This window comes from Hemitrygon akajei, chromosome 12, assembly GCF_048418815.1.
Source record: "Hemitrygon akajei chromosome 12, sHemAka1.3, whole genome shotgun sequence".
Taxonomy (NCBI): Eukaryota; Metazoa; Chordata; class Chondrichthyes; order Myliobatiformes; family Dasyatidae; genus Hemitrygon; species Hemitrygon akajei.
In genome coordinates, this window is record NC_133135.1 from 58,405,476 (window position 1) to 58,417,503 (window position 12,028).

The following is a 12,028-nucleotide window of genomic DNA, read 5'->3' on the forward strand; positions in this document are numbered from 1 at the left end:
ATTATGGCGAGCTAATTAGGACAAGTTTTAGCCCCATCTCGTTTTCTCTCGTTATATGTGCACATCTTAATATTTTGTAGAAGTCAGTGAATCGCAATGAGATGAATCTTGCGACACCGAGATGTTTCAGAATCAACTATACGGACCATCAACATTTGGATGACAATTTATTCTCTTAAAATACTTTTTTTTGGTAATATTTTGCATCGTTAAGAATGTTTATTATTTTGAGATTTTTTTTAAAAGGCTTTGCAGTAATCTCAAAGGGACAGAAATATGTTTCCTTGTCTACCATACATCGAACCATAAAACAATCAGACAAGCAAATATTTCATTCCTTTGATCTATGGCAACAGTTCCAAACGCGGACTTGCTCTGAAAAAACTACCCCATGGTCCATTTTCTTTCAGTAGTGTACCGCAGCCTCATTTAAAATATTTATAAAATGATTAATATGAACGATGGCAATCTGGCAATCGAAAATAGAAATAAGAAATACCAGAGATTCATAGCGGATGTTAAGTTGTTTAACATTCTCAGGATTCAGTATTCTGGATAATTTAATCTGAAATATGAATGTTTCCTTCAGGTGCTGCCTAACCAGTGGTGCTGGTTCCTATTACAGAGTCATCATTATACAGCATGGATACACACCCTTCAAACTTCATTTCACCCACTTCCCTCGAAACCTTTCCTATCCATGTACTTTCCTAAGTGTTTTTGAAATGTTATACTTGCACACAGCTCAGAAATTTAAGTATATCCCTTGCGTCAATACACAATAGGACAACAGTTTAGCCCATCGTGATGTCAATCTGAACTAATCTCATCAATATAAAATATAGAAACCGGCTCTTCAGCCTACAATGTTGTACTGAACCAATTAAATTAGTAATCAAGTAGCCAACTAAACTAATCTCTTCTGCCTACACAATGCCCCTATCCTTACATTTTCCTCATATTCATATGCTAATCTAAACATCTCTTAAAAGTCCCTAATGTTTCTGATTCTACCACCACCTCTGGCAACGCATTCCAGGAACCCACCATTGTCTGTGTCAAAATCTTGCCAATCACATCTCCTTTGAAATTACACCTCCCCTCCCGACCTTAAATGCATGCCCTCTGGTATTAGACATTTCAACCCTAAAAGTTATTGTCTGACTACTCTATCTATGGCTCATAATTTTATAAAGCTCTATCAGATCTCCACCCATCCTCCGCTGCCCCAGTGAAAGCAACCCAGGTTTGTCCAACCTCTCATTCTATCACATGCCCTCTTATCCACTCAACATCCTGGTAAACCTCTTCTGCACCCTCTCCAAAGCCTCAACATCTTTTATAAAATGGGGTGACCAGAACTGTTTACAATATCCCAGACATGGCCTAACTAGAGTTTTATAAAGTTGCAGTATATCTTCCTGGCTTTTGAACTCAATGCCTCAACTAATAAATGCAAGCATGCCATAAGTTTGAACCATCCTATCAACACCTTCAGGGAGCAATGGACTCAGACCCCAAAATCCCTCTGCTCATCAATACTGTGAAGGATTCTCCCTTTAACAGTGAACTGTCTCTTTGTATTTTACCTATCAAGATCCAACACTTCACATTTGGACAGGTTAAACTCCATCTGCCATATCTGTTCCCATATCTGCAACTAATCTATATCCTGTTGTATTCTTTTTGTGTCTTCTACACTATCCACAACACCAGCAATCTTCATATAATCTGAAAACTTACTTAGTCACCCATCTATATTTTCATCCATCTTTTCTATGTGCACCACAAACAGTAGAGGTCCCAGTACCTCTACATGTGGAACACCATTAATCGCAGAACTTCAGATAGAATAAGACCCTGTGACTACACCCTCTGCCTTCTACGGGCAGGCCAATTCTGAATCCAAAAGCCCAATTCACCATGGATCCCATGCATCTTAATCTTCTGGATGAGTCTTCCATGAGGGACCTTGTAAATGCCTTACAACATCCACAACTCTGTCCTCATCATCACCCTTGTCACTCCATCAAAAAATTCCATCAAGTTAGTAAGATTTGAATTTCCCTGCACAAAGCTAGGGACTTTTTAGGCACTCCCTAATTAGGCTATGGTTTTCCAAATGCTCTTAAATCCTATCCCTAAGAATTATCTCCAGTACCGTCCCTTTCATTAATGTGAGAGTCACTAGTCTATAGTTTCCAGGATTATTCCTGCTTTTCTTTGTGAATAATAGAACAACATTAGCTAATTACCAGTCCTCCAGGACCTCACCTATGGCTAGAAAGGACATGAAGATATTGGTCAAGGCCCCAGAAATCATTTCTCTTTCCCCTCTCAATAGCCTGGGGTCTGTCCAGTTAGGCTCTGGGGACTTACCCACCCTAGTGCCCTTTAAGAGACCCAACACTACCTCCTTTACCTCAAAATGCCCACAACTAATATGCTCCACACAGATCTCCCTATCTTCCACCTTCTTCTCCTTGGTAAATACTGATCTGCAGTACTCATTAAGGACCATACCCACATCCTCCACATCAAATGTTTCCCCTTTTATCCATGTGACCTTTCATGAGTCCTCCTGGCTTTCCTAATTCCCTTCTTGAGTTCTTTTCTGGCTTCTTTATAATCTCCAAGGGCTCTGTTTGATTCTAGCTCATAGGCTTTACATATTTTCCTGATTCATTTTGACTAAATTCGGCACCTCCGTTGACATCCAAGGTTCTCTTACCTTGCTATCCTTGTCCTTCCTTCCTACTGACAGATACCTGTCCTGTATGCTGTGCAGTTGATCTTTAAACACCGAACATATGTTAGATGTGGACTTGCCCAAAAACAGCTGTTCCCAATTAACACTCTGTTGTTCCTGCCTAATGCTCACATAACTTGTCCGTATCTCTCTATTCCCTGCTTTTTCAGGTGTCTGCTAGATGATTCTTAAATGTTGCTACCTAATCTTGCCAACTCCCCTGCCAATGTTTTCTAGCCATCTACCACACTTCATGTAAAAGAAAACTTGCTTTACACTTCTCCTTTAAACTTTCTCCTTTCACCTTAGATCTATGACACCTAGTACTTAGCAATTCCACTCCGGGAACAAAACGCTGATTATCTACATTCTTTGTGCCTCTAATAATTTTATATATAGTACTTCCCATAGGTTGGTCTTCAGACCCTCCCCCAGGTTACACAATCCAATATTATCCACCCTCTCCTTGCAGTTTATAGTTTCTAATCCAGGCATCATCCTGGTGAACCTCTTCTGCACCCTCTTCTAAACTTCCACATCCTTCCTATAATCTGGCAATTGAGCTGCACACAATACTCCAACTGTGACCTAACCAATGTTAATGAATTGTAAGAAAGGCGATATTTTTGTATGTTTAGTAACAAAAGCATACTTAGACAATAGACAATAGACAGTAGGTGCAGGAGTAGGCCATTCAGCCCTTCTTGCCAGCACCGCCATTCACTGTGATCATGGCTGATCATACACAATCAGTACCCTGTTCCTGCCCTCTCCCCATATCCCTTGACCCCACTATCTATAAGAGCTCTATCTAACTCTGTCTTGAATGCATCCGGAGACTTGGCCTCCACTGCCTTCTGGGGCAGAGCATTCCACATATCCACCACTCTCTGGGTGAAAAAGTTTTTCCGCATCTCTGTTCTAAATGGCCTACCCCTTATTCTTAAACTGTGGCCTCTAGTTCTGGACTCACCCATCAGCGGGAACATGCTTCCTGCCTCCAGTGTGTCCAATCCCTTAATAATCTTATATGTTTCAATCAGATTCCCTCTCATCCTTCTAAATTCCAGTGTATACAAGCCCAGTCACTCCAATCTTTCAACATATGACAGTCCCGCCATTCCGGGAATTAACCTTGTGAACCTACACTGCACACCCTCAATAGCAAGAATGACCTTCCTCAAATTTGGAGTCCAAAACTGCACACAATACTCCAGGTGTGGTCTCACCAGGGCCCTGTACAGCTGCAGAAGGATCTCTTTACTCCTAAACTCAATTCCTCTTGTTATAAAAGCCAGCATGCCATTAGCTTTCTTCACTTCCTGCTGTACCTGCATGCTTGCTTTCATTGACTGATGTACAAGAACACCTAGATCTCGTTGTACTTCCCCTTTTCCTAACTTGACTCCATTTAGATAGTAATCTGCCTTCCTGTTCTTGCCACCAAAGTGGATAACCTCACATTTATCCACATTAACCTGAATCTGCCATACATTTGCCCACTCACCCAACCTGTCCAAGTCACCCTGTATTCTCGTAACATCCTCCTGACATTTCACACTGACCCCGGCTTTGTGTCATCAGCAAATTTGCTAATGTTACTTATAATCCCTTCATCTAAATCATTAATGTATATTGTAAACAGCTGCGGTCCCAGCACCGAACCTTGCAGTACCCCTCTGGTCACAGCCTGCCATTCCAAAAGGGACCCGTTAATCACTACTCTTTGTTTCCTGTCAGCTAGCCAATTTTCAATCCATGTCAGTACTCTGCCCCCAATACCATGTGCCCTAATTTTGCCCACTCATCTCCTATGTGGGACTTTATCAAAAGCTTTCTGGAAGTCGAGGTACACTACACCCACTGGCTCTCCCTTGTCCATTTTCATAGTTACTTCCTCAAAAAACTCCAGAAGATTAGTCAAGCATGATCTTCCCTTCATAAATCCATGCTGACTCGGACTGATCCTTCTACTGCTATCCAAATGTGTCATAATTTCCTCTCTTATAATTGACTCCAGCATCTTTTCCACCACTGACGTCAGGCTAACTGGTCTATAATTCCCTGTTTTCTCTCTCCCTCCTTTCTTGAAAAGTGGGACAACATTAGCCACCCTCCAATCAGCAGGAACTGTTCCTGAATCTATAGAACATTGGAAAATGATTACCAATGCGTCCACGATTTCTAGAGCCACCTCTTTAAGTACCCTGGGATGCAGACCATCAGGTCCCGGGGACTTATCAGCCTTCAGACTCAACAGTCTATCCAACACCGTTTCTTGCCTAATATAAATTTCCTTCAGTTCATCCTTTACCCTAGTTCCTTTGGCCACTATTACATCTGGGAGATTGTTTGTGTCTTCCCTAGTGAAGACAGATCCAAAGTACCTATTCAACTCATCTGCCATTTCCTTGTTCCCCATAATAAATTCACCTGTTTCTGTCTTCAGTGGCCCAATTTTGGTCTTAACTATTTTTTTGCTATTCACATACCTAAGGAAGCTTTTACTATCCTCCTTTATATTCTTGGCTAGTTTACCTTTGTACCTCATTTTTTCTTGGCGTATTGCCTTTTTTGTTATCTTCTGTTGCTCTTTAAAAGCTTCCCAGTCCTCTGGTTTTCCGCTCATCTTTGCTATGTTATACTTCTCTTTTATTTTTATACTGCCCTTTACTTCCCTCGTCAGCCACGGCCGCCCCTTACTCCCCTTAGGATCTTTCTTCCTCTTTGGAATGAACCGATCCTGCACCTTCTGCATTATTCCCAGAAATACCTGCCATTTTTGTTCCACTGTCTTCCCTGCTAGGGTATTGTTCCATTGAACTTTGGCCAGCTCCTCCCTCATAGCTCCATAGTTCCCTTTGTTCAACTGTAATACTGACACATCCGATTTTCCCTTCTCCTTCTCAAATTGTAGGTTAAAACATATCATATTATGGTCACTACCTCCTAATGATTCTTTTACCTCGAGGTCCCTGATCAAATCCGGTTCATTGCACAACACTAAATCTAGAATTGCCTTCTCCCTGGTAGGCTCCAGTACAAGCTGTTCTAAGGATCCATCTCGGAGGCACTCCACAAACTCCCTTTCTTGGGGTCCAGTACCATTCTGATTCTCCCAGTCTACCTGCATGTTGAAATCCCCCATGACAACTGTATCATTACCTTTGCGACATGCCAATTTTAACTCTTCATTCAACTTACACCCTACATCCAGACTGCTGTTTGGGGGCCTGTAGATAACTCCCATTAGGGTCTTTCTACCCTTAGAATTTCTCAGTTCTATCCATACTGACTCTACGTCCCCAGATTCTATGTCCCCCCTCGCAAGGGACTGAATATCATTCCTCACCAACAGAGCCACCCCACCCCCTTTGCCAGTCAGTCTGTCCTTTCGATAAGATGTATATCCTTGAATATTCATTTCCCAGGCCCTGTCCGCTTGAAGCCATGTCTCAGTTATTCCCACAACATCGTACTTGCCAATTTCCAACTGAGCCTCAAGCTCATCTACTTTATTCCTTATACTTTGTGCTTCTAACCAAAGTTTTATTTCCTTGCCTGCCTTTGCACTCAATGCCCTAACTGATAAAGGCAAGCATGATGTACACCTTCCTTACCACCTGTCCAAGCAATTCACACAGAATGCTGCAGAAACTCAGCAGGCCAGGCAGCATCTATGGAAAAGAGTAAACAGTCGATGTTTCAGGGTGAGACCTTTCATCAGGACTAGAAAAAAAGATGAGAAGTCAGAGCAAGAAGAGCAGGCGGGGTAAGGGGAAGAAGAAGCACAAGGTGGTAGTAGATATGTTACCATCCATCCATTTAGATAGATAGATAGATACTTTATTCATCCCCATGGGGAAATTCAACATTTTTTCCAATGTCCCATACACTTATTGTAGCAAAACTACTTACATACAATACTTAACTCAGTATAAATATGATATGCATCTAAAATCACCCTCTCAAAAAGCATTAATAAATAGCTTTTAAAAAGTTCTTAAATAGTTTACTAAAATTCATTGAATGGTAACTTAAGCTCAGTCCTAACCCCGGCACTTTAACATATCTTACCCCTGGCGGTTGAATTGTAAAGCCTAATGGCAATGGGGAGTAATGATCTCTTCATCCTGTCTGAGGAGCATTGCATCGATAGCAACCTGCCACTGAAGCTGCTTCTCTGTCTCTGGATGGTGCTATGCAGAGGATGTTCAGGATTTTCCATGATTGACCGTAGCCTACTCAGCGCCCTTCGCTCTGCTACCGATGTCATACTCTCCAGTTCTGTGCCCACGACAGAGTCCACCTTCCTTACCAGCTTATTAAGACGTGAGGCGTCCCTCTTCTTAATAATGCCTCCCCAACACGCCACCACAAAGAAGAGGGTGCTCTCCACAACTGACCTATAGAACATCTTCAGCATCTCACTACAAACATTGAATGACGCCAACCTTCTAAGGAAGTACAGTCGACTCTGTGCCTTCCTGCACAAGGCATCTGTGTTGGCAGTCCAGTCTAGCTTCTCATCTAACTGCACTCCCAGATACTTGTAGGTCTTAACCTGCTCCGCACATTCTCCATTAATGATCACTGGCTCCATATGAGGCCTAGATCTCCTAAAATCCACCACCATCTCCTTGGTCTTGGTGATATCGAGACGCAGTTAGTTTGAGTTGCACCATATCACAAAGTCCTGTATCAGTTTCCTATACTCCTCCTCCTGTCCATTCCTGACACACCCCACTATGGCCGTGTCATCAGCGAACTTCTGCACATGGCAGGACTCCGAGTTATATTGGAAGTCTGATGTGTACAGGGTGAACAGGACCGGAGAGAGCACGGTCCCCTGCGGCGCTCCTGTGCTGCTGACCACCGTGTCAGACCTACAGTCTCCCAACCGCACATACTGAGGTCTATCTGTCAAGTAGTCCACTATCCAAGCCACCATGTGAGAGTCTACTCCCATCTCTGTTAGTCTGTGCCTTAAGATCCTGGGCTGGATGGTGTTAAAGGCACTAGAGAAGTGGATGTTGCCACTTCCAAGGAGCTATGGACATGCATCCCAATATCACTCCATACTTCAGTGCTCATAAGGGTCCTGCCATTTACTATATACTCTCCCATTCCATTTGACCTACCAAAATGCATCACCTTACATTCATCATCTGATCAACTTCACCTGCGGTTTATCTCCCCAATTTCCACTGATCTATATTCTGCTCTTCCCTTTGACAACATTCCATGGTATCTACAACTCCACCAATTTTCATGTCATCTGCAAACTTGTTAAACTACCTACACTTTTTTCCAAATCATTAACATATATTACAAACAAAAGTAGTTCCAGCACTGGTCCTTGGAAAATAACAGTAGTCACCGGCATCTAGTAAGATAAACGCTATCACTAAAAATAATCTAGTACTTTCCTGGCGTATATGATGAATAAACTCTTCCAACTGGGTACAGGTATTGATTATAACTGAAGATGACAGAGTTCGTCATCAAAACATCAGTTATAATTGATACCTGTACCCAGCTGGAAGCCCAACAAGAGTTTAAATCCTATCACTATTATCCACTATACCAACTCACCTTGAATCTCATGCAACTGTACAATGGAAGAGAATTCCGATTCTTACTTTAGTTGCAAGAAAATCATACGTACAATTTTACAAATAGAGAATAATTTTCCCCACAACCTACATGTTCAGCCAAACTGCCTGCTAAAGGCAAAGGTGATCAGTGCTGGGACTACTATTGTTTGTTAATGATTTGAAAAAAAGAGTAGGTAGTTGAACAAGTTTGCAGGTGACATGTAAATTAGTGGAGAGTGATTAAACAAAATTAACATTTCAGGTGATGAAACTTCATCAAAAGAAAAGTCTTTGACCTGAAGCACCAACACCATTTCTCTGTCCACAGATCTTACCCATTGAGTATCTCCAGGGGCTTCTGTTTATATTTAAAATTTTTAGGATCTGCAACATTTTTTGCTTTCCAAAAGTTAAAAATATGCTGAGTATGCATTTACTTCAACAGTCCCAGCACTGATCCTTGGAAAATAACAGCAGTCACAGGCATCTAATAAGAATAAACACTACCTCTAAAAAAGGATCTAGTACCTTCCCGGCGAATATGATGAATAAACTCTTCTTTGATTAGCAAACGTACAGGTTCAAGACACATCACCTGTACACTGGGATTGTTGATATTTTTCCAAATCTACTTGATAATGTTAGAAGAGACTTGCCATTTTCTTTTGATACACATGAAGGGTTGATACATGTTTAACTGTATAAACCTTTATCATGATGCGAAATAAAAGCTTTTCTTCCTCATCATGATAAAAGTTTATACAGTTAAATATAATCCAAAGCATAAAGCAAACCAGGCACAAATGACAGACCAGTGAGTAAAATCTTTTAATACATGTAGAAAAATGTGATAAAATGGTTTTGTACATCATGTGAGAGCTGCTAAGGTGTCAGAATCCTCTGCTAATCATTTGCACAAGATCAGTAAACTTGTATCCCAACCAGAACCAGCCAGTTATAGTTGGCACAGGGTTGCATTAAGGATTTATGTATCTGTATTTTGCGTCCTTTTGTCCATTGGGATTATTTTTGTGGCACATGTCACTAGTCAGAAAAGCATATTTTAATTGTGAACTTTGTAGATCCTGAGTACACTCATAATCACGTGAAACTTTATTAAATAACTGGGGGTGAAGGTTGGTGGGATCTTTGGGTAGGAGCAAATGACATTTAAATAAATGAGATAAATATCACAGAATTAATTTCCAAACTTCATGTTGAAGTAAATGCATACTGAGCATATTTTTTACTTTTGGAAAGCAAAAAAATGTTGCAGATGCGAAAAATTCAAAATATAAACAGAAGCCACTGGAGATACTCAACGGGTAAGATCTACGGAGAGAGAAATGGTGTTAATGTTTTGGCTCAAAGACTTTTCTTTTTATGAAGTTTCATGACCTAAAATGTTAATTCTGTTTTCTTTCTCTGCAGATGCCCTGTATACTGTTGAAAATCTCCAGCAGTTTCTGCTTTTTTTAACTTAGCATTTTTGTTACGCTTAGATACTGCAGCAAATTCTGATTAACTGATAATATCACCTAGCCTTCAGTTTTTAAGTTAATATGCTTTTCTAGATAATTCACACTAAATGAAATCTACTGTACACTCAAATTGACTGATATGTGATATCTGTAACGTATGTTATACACATTCCTCCTTTATGTGGGAAGAAATATTTGCTTTTAAATGTATTTTTCTCCCTTTCTGCTTTCACATATTCTGTTCCATGACATCTGACAATCTGGGTAGGTGATTGTGGTGTGAAAGATTTTTCCTGAGAAGCTATTGGTGTCCCGCATTGCAGTTACAAGAACGGTTTAGTAGCAACCATTTTATTGTTGAATTTTCATAACAAACATGTTGGTTTTATTAATGAATTTATATCAAAGCACAACAAAGAAATAAAAATTATCCATGATATTCTTTACTGTCCAATAACCAGAAAGTGTACCCATATGTAGTACACAGCTTGGAGAGTGAGTTTTAGGCCACTCTCTCTCAAAAAAAATTATAATTTCAGACACTTTTGACAAGAATTTCAAAGCCAATTAAAAATTCTTTCATGCTTTCTGCTCTTCCTTCACCTCAGAACAATGCAAGTATTTTCTGAGTTCAAGACCCCTTTGGTACTGTATGTGAACACATGATCTAAGTAACACACACAAAATGCTGGTGGAATGCAGCAGGCCAAGCAGCATCTGTAGGAAGAAGTACAGTCGACATTTCGGGCTGAGACCCTTCGTCTAGTCCTGACGAAGGGTCTTAGCCCAAAACATCGAATGTACTTCTTCCTATAGATGCTGCCTGGCCTGCTGCGTTCCACCAGCATTTTGTGTGTGTTGCTTGAATTTCCAGCATCTGCAGATTTCCTCGTGTTTACATGATCTAAGCATTTGTTTTTATTTTGCCTGGAAGTTGGGATGTGCCAGTCCATGCTCCTATTCAGTCATTGACCAGTTAACGTTGTTTAAAGCCCCTTTCTCCTCCACCGAAACATCTAAACAAACTTTGTTTGTCTCCTTCTCAGTTCTGACAAAGTCTTCAACCTTTAATCTTAGCTCTATTTCTCTTCTACTAGATGTGGCTGTACCTGCTAAGTACTTCCAGCATTTTCTGCTTTATTGTAGTATGATTTTGGTTTTTTTTTTATTTTTGGGTAATTGTAACAATCATAATTAGTGATATCTCAGAAGAAGGTCCTGCTTAACATTTCAGAAGGATATATCCAGTGGCACTATCTGATGAAGAACAGAAGTTCTCTCAGATGAGATTTTGGAGGGAATAAGTTTGAGATTTTCATTATGTTTTGTGTCAAAACAATTTTTGTATTATCTCTAAGTGACAATCACTCTGTTTCAAAGATTGTCATCCCTACCAGAGGAGATATTTTCTTTGCATCTACCTTATTGAATCCCCTTATTTATTTTAAACACCTTTTAATAATAATCATCAATCGACATTATAAATTCAAGCCAATGACTTTATGGAATTGATCTTCATAATTTAACTTTTTGCAAATATTATTCCAACTGCTTTGTATAGGTGTCCTCTATGATGAAATATTACTTCATGATGGGAAGAAAATAGAAGAAAGAAAATTAGAAAGGAGCAGTTGTGGACCTTGCCCGTCAGAAGCTGGATAGATGGGTAGGGAGAAGTACACAGGTTGCTTACCTGCTGGAAACGAGACATTATCAACCTATGGTGGTGAAGGGTTCAAAAAAAACAATCGATTAAGGAGAAGGGTGGTGGGAGGAGTTGGTGAGGCAAAGTTGGCTTTCTGGCCATCTGAAGATCAAGCGCCTATCATCTTAATGTGCCCCCAAATGGTTTGAAGGAGGATATTTCCACAGCTTTCTTATCAAGGTGAAGCAAGTCAGTAGAAAAAAAGGGAAAAGCTAAAAAAAATTAATTATCATATAATTCTCACTCCCACGTGTAATATTCATGACTACGCAAACTCCTTGACACAATTTCAAGTGAAGTTACTTAGCACAGTTATCCACAGGGCAGGACAACGACCCTGCAGATAGAGCAGCCGCTGCACAGCTTCATTGACCTAGGTTCAACTCTAACTTCCTGTTGTCTGTGTGGAGTTTGCAGGTACTCTCTGAGACAGTGTGAGTTCTCTAATTTCTCCCATATTCCAAATGTGTACTTATTGGTAAATTTATTAGATTCT

The 12,028-nt window shown here is 40.4% G+C and overlaps 1 protein-coding gene across 1 annotated transcript in view; it reads right to left on the reverse strand.

The window, feature by feature from the left end:
- The window catches only part of dnajc6 (DnaJ (Hsp40) homolog, subfamily C, member 6), a 130,426-nt gene that overhangs the window by 85,175 nt on the left and 33,223 nt on the right, over window positions 1-12,028 (reverse strand). The window lies entirely within an intron of this gene.